The following is an 18,079-nucleotide window of genomic DNA, read 5'->3' as shown; positions in this document are numbered from 1 at the left end:
TCTGTAATCTCAGCTACTCGGGAGGCTGAGGCAGGAGAATCACTGAATCCAGGAGGCAGAGGTTGCAGCAAGCCAAGATCGTGCCACTGCACTCCAGCCTGGGCAATAAGAGCCAGGCTTTGTCTCAAAACAAAACAAAACAAAAAAAAAAACTTCTGCTCTGTGAAGGTCAATGTCAAGAGAATAAGACAATGAGGCAGAAATTTGGAAAAAATATTTTCAACAGACATATCTGATAAAGACCTGTCATCCATAATATTTAAAGAACTCTTAAAGCTCAACAATAAGAAAACAAACTCAATTACAAATGTGCCAAAGGCCATAACAGACACGTCATCAAAGGAGATATATAGAAACAAATAAACATATGAGAAGTTGTACCACATCATATGTCATCAGGAAAATGCAAACTAAAATAACCATGATACTACGACATACCTATTAGACTGGCCAGAATACAGAACACTGAGAACACTAAATGCTGGTGAGGATGTAAAGCAAAAGGAACTCTTACTCATTGCTGAAGAAACACAAAACGGTACAGTCACTCTGAAAGACAGTTCGGTAGTTTCTTGCAAAATTAAACATACTCTTAACATATGACTCAGCAATGGTACTCCTTGATATTTACCCAAAGGAGCTGAGACTATGTGCATAATAAAATCTGCACATGGATGTTTATAGAACCCTTATTCATAATTGCCAAAATTTCAAAACAACAAGATGTATTTTAGTAAGTGAATGGATAACCTGTGGCATATCAATATATGGTATGTGTAGACAATGGAAAATTGTTCAGTGCTACAAAGACATGAGCTATCAAGCCATAAAAAGACTGCAAGAAACCTGAAATGCATATTGCTAAGTGAAAACAGCCAATCTGAAAAAGGCTACATACTGTGTCTTAGTCTGTTCAGGCTCCTGCAATGAAATCCCATAAACTGGGGAGCTTACATATGGGAGATACCCCATATATAAAATGGGGTATCTGTGTGTGTTTTATAGAGACAGGGTCTCACTCTGTCACCCAGGCTGCAGTGCAGTGGCATGCATGATCATAGCTCACTACCTCCTTGAACTCCTGGACTCATGCAAGCCACCTGCCTCAGCCTCCCAAGTAGCAGGGACTATAGGTACACATGCCTGGCTTAGGTAGCTTATAAACAATAGAAATTTATTTCTCACAAAATTTCCCACAGTTCTGGAGACTGGGAAGTCCAAGATCAGTATTAGCAGATTTGGTATCTGCTGAAGGCCCACTTACTGGTTCACAGATGGCTGTCTTCTTACTGTGTCCTCACATGGTAGAAGGTACTAACTAGCTCTACGGGTTGTCTTTTAGAAGGGCAGTAATCCCATTCCTAAGGACTACACTCTCCTGACCTAATCACCTCCCAAAGACCTACCTCTTAATACCATCACCTTAGCGGTTATGATTTCCACATGAATTTTGAGAGGCACAAACATTCAGACCATAGAAGTATGATTCCAGCTGTATAACACTCTAGAAAGGCAAAACTATGAAGACAGTAAAAAGATCAGTGGTTGCCAAAAGCAGAGTATAGAAGGAATACTATATTCCTTCTAGGGATAGGACAGTATCCTATCCCTAGGTAGGTAGGGGACAGAGGACAGTATTTTTACTGCCCTAAAAATCTTCTGTATAGTATCATAATAATGGATAAATATAATTAAACATTTGTTTAAACCCAAAGAATGTACACCACCAAGAATGAACCTAAATGTACCCTATGAACTTGGGGGACTGTGTGTGAATGCAGGCTCATCAATTATAATACCTGTACCACTCTGGTGGGTGATGCCAATAATGGAGGTGGCTATGCGTGTACTGGGGTAGGGGGTTTATGGAAATGCCTGTACCTTCCTCTCAATTTTCCTGTGAACCTAAAAACTGTTCTAAAAAAAGTCTTTTTTTAAAAAAGCCATCTGCAGTTCTATATATGCTATACACACATGAACATTTATATATATACACACACACATATATTAAAAAATTAAAAAATGAAAATCTACATATGTAGTTGAAATCTTATGGGCACACATATACATACACAAACTGATTCTGAAAGGATAAGCATCTGTTTATTCTTATGACCTAAGGCATGGGGCCAAAAGGGAATGAGAACGGTTTTTACTTTTTACTTTTCTGCTGTCCGAATTATTTATAATGAGGTTTTATTTTGTAATTAGAAAAAGCAAAATATTTAAAGCACTGTAACAGAAGGCATCATGTGAATGAAAGACAAAGTGAGATAAAATCAAGGGAAGTTTTTTAAAAAAAAAAAAAGAGGTTAAAAACTGGCCAAAGTTAAAAAGGAATTCATCATGTATAAAGATGAGAAGGAAAGGAGAGAATTCTAAATAATGGTAAACAAAACAAACACAGCCAGGAGTTTGAGACCAGCCCAGGTAAATGGTGAAACCTTGTCTCAAAAAATAATAATAAAACAAATTAGCTGGGCATGGTGGCACACGCCTGTAGTCCTAGCTACTCAGGAGGCTGAGGTGGGAGGATTACTTGAGCCCAGGAGTCTGAGGCTGCAGTGAGCCACAGAGACCCCATCTCTAAAACAGACAAAACTACACACAGAGGCAAACAGAAGAAAGCATGGAAGAAAGCATATATAGTATGTGCAGAGATTACATGTAGTCTAGTTTTACTGCAGGACCTAGAGAGATTGAGAGAGAGGTAGATGACGCTGAGAAAGATGGAACTGAGAACCTATTCCAATTGTCCAGAAGATAACAGCCTGAAGTAAAATCCTTCCTTCTAAATTGCATGTGCCATTTAGAATTTTATATGGAAGAGAGAGAAAAAAAGCAAAGCCTGTCTTGTCTTCCAGGCTGAAGGAGCCCAGGGAATTCTACCACAAAATATGGCCGCCTGGTATAAGTATTTTGAATTAAAGCCCCATCAGAGATCAACAGATGCTAGAAGAGACTTTTCCCCTATCTACAAAAAGACCAGACAGATTCCCCAAGGAGAATAATTGTTTTCCCCTCTCCCCCTCAGGGAGAGGGGAAAACAATTTTATTATCTGCTGCAGAAAAGAAGACTGGAAGACTGAAGAATGTAACCACACCCAAATGACACTTTGACAAGATAAAGTCTGTCTCTTAGGCTCATTCAGTTTTCAGAGAGAATACAAGTTCATCTCTGTCCTTCCAACCCCCCGTCCATTCCTTCGCCCTAGTAATCAGTTACTGCTGCTTAACAGAATTACCTCTATTCCCCATCTTTCCTTCCCCTCTGAAAACAGCTATGTTAAGTACGTGGGCCCCACTGGGATATTTAAGTAATCATTGCGATTCTCAGCTGTGCACATTAATAAATTTGTATGCCATTTCTCTTAGTAATCTGTTTCTGTCAGCTGATTTTCAGCAAACTGGCAGAGGTGGAAGGGGACATTTTCCCTTGATTCCCACAAGACTCTTCCAAACTCTTTGGGACTTGTAGTCAATAAGGTAAGTCAAGTTAACATAAAAGCTCTGCAGCCCCAATGACACAAAAACACTTAAGGTAAAATACTTGTGGATAAAAAGCCATGCTCTGTTTTCACTTATATGTAGGAGCCAAAAAAATTGGATCTCGTGGAGATAGAGAGTAGAATGATAGTTACCAGAGGCTAGGAACGGCGTGTGTGAGGGAGAGGTGGGGGCTGGAAAGGAGGGGATAAGAGAGGATGGTTAATAGGTACAAACATACAGTTAGAAGTAATGCGTTATAGGCCGTGCACAGTGGCTCACGCCTGTAATCCCAGTACTTTGGGAGGCTGAGGCGGGCGGATCATGACGTCAGGAGATCGAGACTATCCTGGCTAATACCCCGTCTCTACTAAATATACAAAAAATTAGCCCGGCAAGGTGGCGGACGCTCGTAGTCCCAGCTACTTGGGAGACTGAGGCAGGAGAATGGTGTCAACCTGGGAGGTGGAGCTTGCAGTGAGCCGAGATCACAGTCACTGCACTCCAGCTTGGGAGACAGAGCGAGACTCCACCTCAAAAAAAAAAAAAAAAAAAAAAAAAAAGAAGTAATGAGTTATACTATTTGAATAGTAAAGTAGGGGGACTATAGTTAACAATAACATATTGTGTTATTTCAAAATAGCTAGAAAATTTGCAATATTCCCAAGAAAAAATAAATGTTCAAGGTGATGCATATCTTAAATACCCTGATTTGATCATTACACATTGTACGCATGTATCAAAATATCACATCTACCCTATAAACATATACAAATATTATACATTATTTTTTTTTTAAATCCATGCTCAACTTGAAGAATACCAAGAAACCGTAAAATTAAACCAGAAAAATAACTGTGTGAGGTAATGCATATGTTAGATTTAGTTAGTCCACAATGAAAATAATACTTAAAAAATCATGTTGCACACCGTAAATACATACACCTTTATCTGGCAATTTAAAAAATAAAAAATAATTTTATAAAATAATAAAGCCATGCTCAAAGTCAATAGTAAAAAATCTCCAGGTTTAAGAGGACCCACGGGTGTGGAACTGCAGTCATACTATCCTCAAGGTGCAGATACCCTATGGGCAATGGGATCCCACAGCAAGCAACCACCACAGAAAATGAACTCACTGAAGTTACAAAACATGCAAAGAAATGCACCATCACCTGCAGAGAGGATCAGCAAATATAGCCAGAAAACAAATGTGTAACTAAGATTCCGAAATATAAAAAAATTAAGGTCTAAAATGTTCAAAGGTGAAACAGAAGGAACAAAAATAAAGAGTCAAAGAGAACTGTACCCAGAATAAGCAAGGAGAGCAAAATCTCAGAAATGAAAACTCCAGCTATGTGCTAGCTACAAACACACCTGTAACAGAAGGCTGAAAATACAGGACTGGGAAAAATGTTATACCAGACCGAAACTACCCGTCAGAAAGTGAAAAGCCTTTGAAGGTAAACATAAGGGAAAGGCATTAATTATGGATAAAAAGGAGACACTGCATAATAATAAAGGAATGATCCATTTACTTATTAAACCTCAGGTAATCATGTAGACCTTGGAGGAGAAGACAATCTACTGAGAAATAAAACAAATAATGAACGGAATGTATAGTCGGGCTGAGAAGTGCCATGAATTAAAATAAAGCAGGGGGGAGGGGAAGATGGGCACAGAGCGCTATTTTATGGTGTGATCAGAACTGAGTTGACATTTTAGTGGAAACCTGAATGAAGCAAGGAAGAAAATTATTAAGAAAATCTGGGAAAACAGCATTCTAGTCAGAGAGAAAAAACAACCAACAATTTGGAGACAAATATGAGCTTTGGAACAGCAAGAACTACAAGGTGATTAAAGGCCAAGTAAGGGGAAAAAAAGAATGATAAAGATGAACCAAACCAAAAATAAAATTCTACGGCTCTCCTAAACATCTGAATGGACCCCTCCTCTTGGCCAAGGGCATTCCAGAGTTAACCTGAAAATCTAGTTCAGCCATGATGGAAAGGGGGTTGGATGTGCCTCATTATACCCCTCCAGCATTCACATCAACACAGATCTTAAGTCTGATAAGAAACATTTACAGGCCGGGTGTGGTGGCTCACGCCTGTACTCTCAGCACTTTGGGAGGCCAAGGTGGGTGGATGACGAGGTCAGGAGTTCAAGACCAGCCTGGCCAATATGGTGAAACCTCGTCTCTACTAATAATACAAAAATTAGCCAGGCGTAGTGGCACATGCCTGTAGTCCCAGCTCCTCGGGAGGCTGAGGCAGAAGAATCACTTGAACCCGGGAGACGAAGGTTGCAGTGAGCTGAGATAGTGCCACTGCACTCCAGCCTGGGCGACACAGCGAGACTCCCTCTCAAAACAAAAAAGAAAAAAGAAAAAAACATTTACAATCTATTCTCTCTGAAGCCTGCTACTTGGAGGCTTCATCCGCATCATAAAACCTTGGTCTCCACACCTACTTATGGTAACCCAGACATTCCTTTCCACTGATAGCAACTCATTCAACCAACTGCCAATCAGAAAATTTTTATATGACCTGGAAGCCCCGTCCCCTTTGAGTTGTGCCACCCTTCCAAATCAAACCAATGTGACTGATTAATGCATTATGTCTCACTAAAATGTATAGAGGCAAGTGGCATTTGACCACCTTGGGCACATGTCAGTGGGACCTCCTGAGGCTGTGTCACGGATGCGTCCTTAAACTCGACAAAATTTTCTAGATTGATTGAGACCTGTCTCAGATATTTTGGGGTCACAGACCCCAAAATTCAGGCAGGAAGTGGAGACTAGACTATGGTAGAATTTTGCATTGTTTCTTTCCAATATGACGAATTTATGAAACCACCTATCCACTTGGCATTAAAATATAGTACAAAAGGCCAAAATATGGGAACCATTACAAAATTAGACAACTTCATAATCATAATGAGAGATTTAATACACCTTTCTCAGAAACGACAACTACCAATCAAAAATTACAAAACAAAGATGACCAACAAAATCAGTAAGTTTAATTTAATTGCCCCCAAATCACAACATTAGTAAATGCAAGATAAGTGTTTTGAGAGTACATTCAGCCAGACGTTAGATCGCAAAAACATAGGAAGAAGAATGTAAAGTGAGATGTTACCATCAACTGAAAAAAGAGCAAGGAAGAATAGACATACTATAAATACAAGGGAGGTACGAATAAAACCGAGAGGCTTCGACCAACCACTAGAGAAGGGAATGGAGTTTTAACTAGAGGAATTAAGGGAATTATTAGGTTGAGGACCAGCTAAGGATGGAAAGAATGAATTTACAGAGGATGTCACTTAATGATTAATATAACACCGGCAAAAGGGTGACAACAGTCTGAAGGTAACAGTACTGAGGAGAGCAAAGATCCCCTGGTGGCCATTAAGCAGACCATCCAGAGAGACAACTCCTTATTTGAGGAATTTAGAAATAATTAGACTTCTCTGTTGGCTAAAGCCGGCATCTGGTACCAGGATTCTTTCCCAGAAACGTATAAGTAACTAGAATTTCTATACATGTCCAGAATGTATGCTTGTCAAAACTCATTGTGCAACCTTTGCTGATATCAAAGCACCAAAATGTCTACAAATGTAATCACTGATCATGACCTACGTGGCTAATATGGTCCAAGTTACCCTTCAGCTTCTGCTGTAAGGTCCATAAATACCCCTAAGAAGAAAATCCACTGCAGTGAGCTGTCCTCTCTTGCTGAGGCACCTCACTGCACTCTTCTGCAGCACTCTTTCTATCTAATAAAACTTTCCTTTTCAAACCTATATTGTTGTTGGTAAATTTTTCTTACTACCCTACTGTGCCAAGCTGACCACTTTCCAATGCTGGGGCTCTGACACCTCACCCAGCAAGAACTAGTGTGGGGAAGAGAGCCACTCTGAACACTTTGAAAGTAAAGGAAAAAAGAGAAAACAACAAAACACAGGACTTGACAGTCAAGAATGGAGTAAAGAGAGGGAAGTGTTAAGACAGCTCTAAGGTTTTAAATCTGAAAAATATGAAGAGTGCCATTTGCGAGTATGAGAAAACTGTGAAGGGGCCAATTTAATACGAGAGAAAAACACATTTTCTTTTGGATTCACAGGATGAAGTAACAGTGGGACATTCAAATGGAAATGTACACAGACTGTGGATTTACGTGTGGAATTACCAGCATTGTGGCAGCAGAAACCACAACATTAGATGGATTTATCAGATGATAGTTTACAGTAATAATACATGACTATTTTGGGATCAGAGAACCTGAGAAAAGCTCTTTTTCCTTGAAAGATATGTATTTGCAATACAAACTATATTTTCCATAACATTTCAGTATATTCACATGCCTATTTAAGTATACCTGGGTTTCAAATAGGAAACTCTAGATTAGAGAGAGCAACAGGGGTAGAGGCTTGAGTGCCACCCAAGAGCTAAGGAGACGAAGAAAAGACTCTAAAGGAAACAAAACAGGAGAAAAGCCACCCTGAAAAAATCAGGACACTGGAAACCTAGACAGGACCATTTTTTTTCAAGTAATGGATAAGGAACAGAATAAAATATGCGAGTACTGCAGAAAAAAATAAGAACTAAGAAATGACTGACCAGGCGCGGTGGCTCACACCTGTAATCCCAGCACTTTGGGAGGCCGAGGCGGGAGGATCACTTGAGGCCAGGAGTTTGAGACCAGCCTGGTCAACATGGCGAAACCCGTCTCTACTTAAAAAAATTAGCCGGGTGTGGTTGTGCACGCCTGTAAATCCCAGCTGCTCGGGAGGCTGAAGCAAGAGAATCTTTTGAATCTTGCAGTGAGTTGAGATCGCGCCAGGGCACTCCAGCCTGGGTGACAGAGACTCCCAACAACAACAACAAAAAATGGCAGGACAGGAAGGTGTCTATGGCTAAGCGTTCTAACTCTGACCTTTTTACAAATATATATTCCACAAGTGAAGCAATATGCAGCTTCAGCACAACCCCTCTAACTGGGGTAAAAAAACAACTCAAAGTACAGGCTGTTCTTGTAACACCTTTGCATGTGAAACAAGTGAATATCTAAACTAGTGAAACTGACCCCTTCCTTCAACATCACTCATTAAAAGGGCGTTTACAAGATTTTAATTTAGGCCTGATACAGAAATTTAAAAAGAGATCAACATTAAGAAAAAGTTGATTATAATAACGAAATAAAAATATGTTCTTATATTGAAAGTACAACTAATTGGCATAAGCAATTTAACAAAATAGCTACAATGGGCTTGATACAACTGCCTCACAAACCTTAAGCTCTCAGTTCTTAATGTTTCACTGTTTAACAGCATTTTCTTAATACACGGAAACATTTGTCATTTTTGAACTCTCGGCAATTAGGACTGCAGAACCAGGATACAACTGTTACTGGAAATGAACACAGTATTTTAAACAGGATTATATGACAGTCCCTTATATCACAACTCTCTTAAGTTTTTCCTATGAATCACTATTTTAAAGTTATCATTGTATTAGGCGTGGAAAGCAGGTTCCTTCCAGCATAATGACAGAAATGACACAGGGATAGGAAGCACTGCAACAGTGATTCATACACCTTCACCTTTTAAAAAGTACACACCTGAATCTACTTAAGCAGCAGTGGTCAGGGATGGAATCAAATGCGGATGGGGTTAGAAAGAAATCGCTGACAAAAAATATCAGGCAGTAGAATCACCAGGTGCACAATGACAGTCGAGAATGATGTAGAGTAGGGAAACCCTCCTGAGAGTGACCAGCTAACTACGGGAGAACACTAAAGTCCAGGGGAAGGCAGACAGACTCTGGGAAATTGGGGAGGGAGTCCTGGGGATGGGACAGGAGGAGCAGGGTGGGACCGGCGAAACCAAAACCAGTTTGCGCTTCTGGGGCAGCAAAGTCCACGGGGGCGGAGGGCGCGGAGCACCAATGAGCTCCAGGAGCGGCGGGCTCCTTCCAGCGCCAGGTCTTCCCCAAAGCCTGGCGTCTCCCCACCCTCTCGCTAGGGAAGTGCCCTTCAAAGAAAGAGAAAGGAAGACCCGGAGAGACGGACAAGGGTCTAGAACGATCAACCAGCCTCCTATCGTCCCGCCCCTTGTCCCCTTGCGGCCACTTACCGGGATGCAGGCCGCAGTCACAAGGGCTGCAGCGGCGACTCACTCGTTCCCGGCATTGACGTCCACTCCTACCGGCCTGCATCGGCTGAGCTTCCAACACAAACACTAGCGCAGCAGCTGGGTCACCACCCACTCAGCCCCGCCCCGCCCCCAGCGGAAGTGACGCACTAGCCGTTTGGGTCTACCCGCTAGCCCGGGTGAGGTTTTTCCGCCTCGCTCAGGCCTCTGCGTCCCTGTCAATCTGCGTTCCTCCCCCTCCCCGAGGTATGCGCAATAGAGCATGACGGAGCGCAAGGCGGGAAGCAGCGACAGACGTGTATGCGTGCGTGCGTGATGCGCGAGGCGTGGCTTGCGGGTGGGGCGTGCTGTGCTCTTGTGTTTCACGGGTGTGTGAGCGGTGGGACTTCGTTTTGTCTTCCTGGGCGGGACCTCGGAGCATTATCCTGGCTTGCTTGTTTGCGGGCCGCTGTCCCCTTTAGGCAGAGATAAGCCTCCCTCTCTGCGTCCCTGAAGCCCCTGCCCAAGCTGTCTCAGTTCCTAGGAGCTGCGGGCTGCGATACCAGTCTCCTAGAGGGTGGTGCGCGGCACCGCTGCGCCCCTTTCTCTGTATCCATTCCTGGGCATGGCCACCCAGACTAAATGGCACTCAAAAGCGATTTGACATATATTACTGTATTGGAGGTTAGCATAAACCGCCCCACAAATGGTCTCACACTTAACACATCTTTTAAAAATTCTGGCATTTCATGCCTACCACAGGGGCAAACTACAACCCTCAGGGCAAATCCGGCCCATCGCAGGTTCTGCTGTATGTAGCTGGGAGCTAAAAATGGGTTTCACATTTTTCAAAGGTTAAAAAAAAGTGTTTTGCGACACATGACAATTACATGACATTCATATTTGTGTTTGCTTTTTAAAGTTTCATTAGAACATAGCCTTTCATTCCTACACATGCTGTCAATTAAAGCTTTTATGCTACAATAGCGAATTTGGGTAGTTGCAATAGCCCCTTACCCTCTTGAAGTGACCTTGCAATTACATTGAGAATCCGGAAAACAGATCAGTGTCTACTAGTTCTCTACCTCAAAATGTTATCAAGACTTAACACTGTGCTCTCAAGGCTTACCCACTACCCACAGGTATGTATGCTTTAGCCCCCTGTAAGGTTATTGTAAAGTCCTTAAGGAAGGGAGTTCTTTGACCTGTCAAATGTAGTGGACGTTACACTGATAGTTTTGTTGTTGTTGTTGTTATTTTTTTAAATCAAGGAGGGAAAGCCAGCTTGCTATGTTCTTGGGACACAGTGTCTGGATCATGTACATCATAATGCCTGGTAAACCACAGCGGTGGATAAGCCAGACATGTTATTTAGCTACAGGAGAGTTAAAAGATGTATGCACCAATTAAGCCTTACAGGCGTGTGGAAGGAGCTTTATAGTGTTTGAAAGAGATTCCTCCTTGATGCTAAAGAAAAATTATTCTGACACTTGTTAAAATGGCAAGGAAGACATTTAGAATTATTGCAATAGGTGCCATGACTATCACCGTGTGGGAGAGAGATCGGTCTCAAGTTTTAATACAACAAAAACAGCTAGGAACTATAGCCAGCAAGCAGACTGAGGGGTCAGTGCATGGAAAATTACTAAGAGGTGACATCAAGGGTAGGGTATATTCTTGCTAAACTGACTTTCAAGATTCTTGCTGAAGGCAGGGTGGGATGATCAATTATCAAGGCTAGGGGATACTCTCTAAACTGACTTAGCAAGATTCTTGCTAAAACTGGACTCAGCAGGCCTAAAATAGTGGTCCAAGGATGAGGCCTAGTTGGGAAGAGGGCTCAGAGGAGCGTAACTAAAGTATGGTCAAGGAGAGATCATCACCATTCCCTCTCCGCTTATGCTCTTTCATCTCCTAATTTAGTCAGGTGTTATGAAATATCCAGATTTTCCTCCCATGTCAGAAATTTTCAAATAACTCCCAATTCCTGCTTCTCCATTCTTACCCTTCCTCTCCCTCCCTTGTCTACCACCATACCTTTAATCAATCATGAAGTCTGATGAGTTTTACCGCAGAATTTCTTGAATCGTTCCTCTGCTCCACATTCGCATTTCCACTGCTTTAGTTTAGGCTTTCATCCTTGCTCTTCAGTATCATCTAAACTGGTTTTCCAGCCTGTAACTAACCTCTGACCCAATCAGTCTCTTCTGTGCAACCACGGTAATCTTTTGAAAGTGCAAGTCCTATTGTGTTTTCCCAAATTAAAAAGCTTTTGCTGGCACTACATCTTCACAGAATAAACCGAATGGAATGATAGGTTCTGACCCTGCTGACCTTCCAGCCTTTACTTTCACCACTTGCCTCTCACTCTCTGTCTTCCAGCCACACCTGTACTTCCCCAGATACTCTGTTTCTTTTCATACTTAGTGCCTTGGTCATGCTGTTGGCTTAGCTCTCCTTCCACCTTGACCTCCTAAAGATTTTTTTGTCCTTCAGCCAGGAAAATCTTACCTCACTACTCATAGAATAAAGCATTCCTTCCACCTGTGCTCACTTCTCTTATTGCCCTTGCTGCACAGTATTATAATTTATTTGTTTATATGCCTACCAGTTTCCTACAGTCAAGGAGTGTAAGGTAAACTGTATTGTCCGGATCTAGCATAACATCCAACAAATAGTAGACTTTCTATAAATTCTGTGTTATTGAATTGATTTTTAGTTTCACTTAGGTTACTAGTTTGATAAGTTAAAAATGGAAAATAAAACCCATTTATGATTCTTTTGATGTTGGGCAGTTTTGAGAGAAAATAGAATTATATTTAATTTCAAACAAACTCAGTAGTATGCAAAATTGGAGATTATCTTGTGTATAATAGCAGACTAATGCATTCAGGAAATAATCTATACTTGAAATAATGCTAAATACAGTAATTGTTCAACCTTATATTCTTTGGAAGCTGGGTAAAAGAGACATCACATTGCCCCTGTATCAGTTACTTGCTATGCTCATTCTATTTATAAGGTTTATTATTGATTTCTTTATCTATTTTAGCTCTTCTACATCCATAGTGACTCCTTTCTGGTCTGGTTCATAGCTTTTTAAAAGAACTGCCAATATCTTTATTGTTCAAATAAAACCTAATGTTGTAACCAAAATAAATTAAGCAATATTGGTGCAAGATATTTCTCCAGATCACCTAAGGGAGGGACATGCCAGAAAATAATTCTGGAAGAATAATCACCATGGTAGGCTGAAGAATTGCCTTCTAAAAAATGCCCATGCCCAAATCATAGAACCTGTGAATATGCTACATTACATGGCAAAAGGGACTTTTTGCAGATGTAATTAAGGTTACAGATTTTAAGAAAGGAAAATAATGCTGGATTATCTCTGTGGGCCCAATCTAATCACATAAATCCTTAAAAGCAGTACAGATGTGGCAAAGCAAAAGTCAGAGAGATTCAAGATAATGAGAGGAACAATTTGACAAGGAATGCAGGTGGCCATAGGGAACCAAGAGAGGCTCCTGGCTGACAGCCAGTAAGGAAATGGAGACCTCAGCCACAGAGCCACAAGGAATTGAATTCTGTCAACAACCTAAATAAAAATGAAAGCACACTCTTCCCCAGAGGTACCAGACAAAAGCTGAGGTCAGCTGACACCTTGATTTCACCCTTAAGAGACCAGGAACAGAGGAACCAGCCAACTCTTGCTGAACTTCTGACCTACAGAACTGTGACATAATAAACTTGAGGTGTTTTAAGCTACTAAATTTAAAGTGTTTTGTTTTAGTAGCAATAGGAAATTAATATAATTACCTTTATATAGTTTGAAAACATGAAAGCAAGGATTTTCTGTTTTGATCCTTAGCACCAAGGCACAGCAATTATTAATAAAGTGTGGCCTGGTGCACTGGTTCACGCCTGTAATCCCAGCACTTTGGGAGGCAGAGGTGGGTGGACCACCTGAGGTCAGGAGTTTGAGACCAGTCTGGCCAACATGGTGAAATCCCTTCTCTGCTAAAAATACAAAAATTAGCAGGGCGTGGTGGCAGGCTCCTGTAATCCCAGCTACTTGGGTGGCTGAGGCAGGAGAATGGTTTGAACCCGGGAGGAGGAGGTTGCAGTGAGCTGAGATCTGGCCATTGCACTCCAGCCGGGGTGACAGGGCCAGGCTCCATTTTTCTCTGTTGTTTTGTTTTGTTTTTTAAAAAGTTAAGTGCTCAGTAACTATTTGGTGAGTGCATATTGATTTTTTGTATTTTTAGTAGAGATGGGGTTTCACCATGTTAGCCAGGATGGTCTCGATCCCCTGACCTCGTGATCCACCTGCCTCGGCCTCCCAAAGTGCTGGGATTATAGGCGTGAGCCACCATGCCCGGCCTGGGCTCCTCCTACCTTTTAGTCAACAGGCTAAGAAGGGAGTTACAGTGTTGGCTGGGATGATTGACCTGGACTATCAAGATGAAATCTGTCTACTACTCCCCAACAGAGGTAAGGAAGAGTACACATAGAATACAGGAGATCCATTAGGGCATCTGTTAGTATTACCATGTCCCGTGATTAAGGTTAATGGGAAACTACAACAGTCCAATCCAGGCAGGACTACAAATGGCCCAGACCCTTCAGGAATGAAGGTTTGGGTCACTCCACCAGGAAAAAAACCATGAGCTGCTGAGGTGCTTGCTGAAAGCAAAGGGAATACAGAATGGTGGTAGAAGAAGGTAGTCATCAATTGTTGTGGGAAGTCGGGGATCCCAAACAGAGGGACCGGCTGAAGCTGTGGCAGAAGAACATAAATTGTGAAGATTTCATGGACATTTATTAGTTCCCCAAATTAATACTTCTATAATTTTTTACGCCTGTCTTACTGCAGTCTTTGAACATAAATTGTGAAGATTTCATGGACACTTATCACTTCCCCAATCAATACCCTTGTGATTTCCTATGCCTGTCTTTAATCTCTTAATCCCATCATCTTCGTAAGCTGAGGAGGATGTATGTTCTCTCAGGACCCGGTGATGATTGTGTTAACTGCACAAATTATTTGTAGAGCATGTGTGTTTGAACAATATGAAATCTGGGCACCTTGAAAAAAAGAACAGGATAACAGCAATGTTCAGGGAACAAGGGAGATGACTTTAAACTCTGACTGCCGGTGAGCTGGGTGGAACAGAGCCATATTTCTCTTCTTTCAAAAGCAAATAGGAGAAATATTGCTGAATTCTTTTTCTCAGCAAGGAACATCCCTGAGAAAGAGAATGCGCCCCTGAGGGTAGGCCTATGAACGACCCCCGTGGGGGCGGCCGTCTTTTACGGTTGAAGCTGAAGGAATGAAATAAGCCCCGGTCTCCTGTAGTGCTGCCAGGCTTATTAGGATGAGGAAATTCCTGCCTAATAAATTTTGGTCAGGGAGCATCACGGAACCTGCCAACATGTGATGTCTCCTCTGAACACCCAGCTTTAAAATTTATCTCTCTTGTACTCTTTCCCTTTATTTCTGAGACCAGCTGAGACGCTTAGGGAAAAAGAAAAGAACCCACGTTAAATATCGGGGATGGGGTTTTCCACGATATCTGGTGCCCACATCATCTTTCTTTTTACTTAAGTGCATGTAGGAACCTGAATCCCTCTGGTAGGTGTGGAGAAATGACATCGGTATGGTCCACAGATACGTGTATTCGACTCCCTGACGACTGGTGAGTAGTCTGTGTATGGTTTGGGTTAACCATGGGTCACACGGAGTATAAAAACTATACCTATCTCTTCTATATTAAACTCTGGTTAAAACAGGAAATGGTTCCAGTGCCCATGGAAAATATGGTCACTCTATTCAGGGCAGTGGTAAAATTCTGTCCTTGGTTTCCTGAAAAAGGAACCTTAGATGTAGACCTGTTAAAACAGGGAAGAGTCCAAGTAACCATGGAAAATATGGTCACTCTGTTCAGGGTGGTGGAAAAATACTGTCCTTGGTTTCCTGAAAAAGGAACCGTATATGTAAAAGTATGGGATCTTGTTGCAGCATTCCAGGAGCTGGTCTCGACAGGGAATTACGTTCCTGTCACTGTTTGGGGTGGCTGAGCCTTTTTGTGTGCTGTCTTGGTGGCGTGCCGATCCTGTGACCCCCTGCAGTTGCTGCAGTTTTCTAGGTCTGGTGGCCCTCTGCCTTTTCCTCAGCCTTCCTCTCCCACAGGGCCTTCGTTATCTGATCAGCCTCTCCCTTCAGCTACTCCTCCCCCACCTAAGGATGCTGAAAATTCAATGTCTAACTCTGGTGACTTTGGCTTAACATTACTTGCTAATGATCTTCTTTTCACGAAGAACCGGTACTTGAAGCTGCCGTGGCCACAACTCACACAGCCAGGGACCATATATATGCTAATTCTTCCCTTTCAAACCTTTGCAGCATTTGCCTCTGGGCATCACCTAATGGCTCCGGTACCAAACTACAATTTACCTGTAATTCTACAGTCCCTCCCTGTCCACTTCAGCCCCTCACCCTCCTGTCGTTTCAGTTCCTCAACTGGTCACTTTGCCATCCACTCAACCTGCTTCTCTGTACCCTTCTTCACACATGGACGCCCGTAATCACCAGTATACTTCTGCTGCTTCTACTCCTTCAATTCCCCTTTCTCACACTCTCAACTGGTCTGTGTCAATATGCGCCACTCAATCTTACTTTTTTAAAAAAAACTTAAGGATGCTTGTATTCAATATGGTCCTACTTCTCCTTATGTTAAAATGGTATTACAAACTTTTCGTACGGAGGTCACTTTACTTCCTTAGGACTGGGACCTTTTGGCAAAAGCTGTTCTGACCCCATCTCAGCGTTTATACTTTTGTACTTGCTGGTCAGAAGAGGCTCGTTTGCGGGCTCAACTAAATCGGACTAATGGCATTCTGATTACTCAGGCTCAGCTCACAGGTTCCGATAGTTTCTCTGAAACTTATGCCCAATTAGGCTTTGATACTCTTACATTAAAACAAGTAACAAACGTGTGTATGACACCTTGGGATAAATTACATGCCCCAGGCCAAGCTCCTGTTTCCTTTACTGCTGTTAAACAAGCTCAATTGCTTTTACTACCTAATATCATTTTAAACAAAGGAGACAAGACACGTGGCCCTGGGATGGGCTCCAGCGATGAAAAGGCCACTTACTGGATTAATGTAATTTCTAAACAACAGCCCACCTACACCATACACATTCAAGGAAGAAAGTTTGAAGGCCTAGTAGATACTAGTGCTGATGTTTCTGTTATTTCCTCTAGTTTATGGCCTTCCTCCTGGCTTATACATCCTGCTAACGTGGGACTAGTAGGTGTTGGAAAAGCCGAGGAAGTTTATGAGCGCACATTTATCTTGCCTTGCACTGGCCCTGATGGTCAAAAGGGTACAATTTAGCCCTATATCATGCCAATTTCCATTCATCTTTGGGGCGGAGATTTACTGGCACAATGGGGGGCTGAAATTAATATTCCACATAACTCTGATAGTGCTCCCAGTCAGCATATGATGGAAAACATGAGGTCTGATCCTGGGCTCAGTCTCGGTCCAAAGCATGAAGGGATTACTAAACCCCTCCCAGTTACTGTAAAAACAGGGCTGTTTTAGTGGCAGCCACTGCCATGCCTCCTGATCCTATCCCTTTACAATGAAAATCTGACACACCCGTTTGGATTCAACAGTGGCCACTTTCTAAAAAATAAAAAACAAACAAACAAAAAAAAAAAACAAAAAAAAACTGGAGGCTTTAACTCAAGTGGTTTCTGAACAGTTACAACTTGGAAATGTGGAAACTTCTCTTTCCCCTGGAATTCTCCTGTGTTTCTAGTAAAAAAGAAATCAGGCAAGTGGCAGATGGTAACCAATTTAAGGGCCATTAATGCTGTAATTAAACCTATGGGAACCATCCAACCCGGCATGCCTGCCCCTGCTTTAATACCTAAAAATTGGCCTATCATAGTTATTGATCTTAAAGATTTTTTTTTCATATTGCTTTACATAAATCGGATTGTGAAAAATTTACTTTTACTGTACCATCTATCAATAATCAGGAGCCTGCAGCTTGTTATCAATGGAAAGTACTTCCTCAGGGAATGCTGAATAGCCCTACAATCTGCCAGCTTTATGTTGGACAAGTGCTTTCACCAGTTCGAGCCCGATTTCCCCAGGCCTATATTCTTCATTATATTGATGATATTTTGATTGCTGCCCCCACTGATAAAGAATTAATTGACCATTATCAAATTTTGAGCTGCCATGTTACAGAGGCTGGATTACACATTGCTTAGGATAAAATTCAACAGACCACTCTTGTTCAATATTTAGGAATGGTGGTTGATAAACAATGCATTCAACCTCAAAAAGTTCAAATTAGGAGAGATTCTTTAAAAACTTTAAATTGGACAGCCTTGGTGTAGAATACTTCAAATTTCGGGATTTCATCCAAATTTAA

The 18,079-nt window shown here is 41.8% G+C and overlaps 1 protein-coding gene across 2 annotated transcripts in view; it reads right to left on the bottom strand.

Moving 5' to 3' along the window:
- Positions 1-9,899, bottom strand: part of PNPLA8 (patatin like phospholipase domain containing 8) — a 53,180-nt gene extending 43,281 nt beyond the window's left edge. For both annotated transcript variants that reach the window (XM_010360165.2, XM_030932165.1), the window contains exon 1: positions 9,625-9,899. The gene's annotated coding sequence lies outside the window, so the exon portion shown is untranslated. The remainder of the gene's footprint in view (positions 1-9,624) is intronic.
- Between the last annotated feature and the right edge of the window lie 8,180 nt (positions 9,900-18,079).

Source organism: Rhinopithecus roxellana, chromosome 6, assembly GCF_007565055.1.
Source record: "Rhinopithecus roxellana isolate Shanxi Qingling chromosome 6, ASM756505v1, whole genome shotgun sequence".
NCBI classification, from domain to species: Eukaryota; Metazoa; Chordata; class Mammalia; order Primates; family Cercopithecidae; genus Rhinopithecus; species Rhinopithecus roxellana.
Note: the sequence above shows the minus strand (reverse complement) of the source record. Positions and strands in the feature narration are given on the sequence as shown.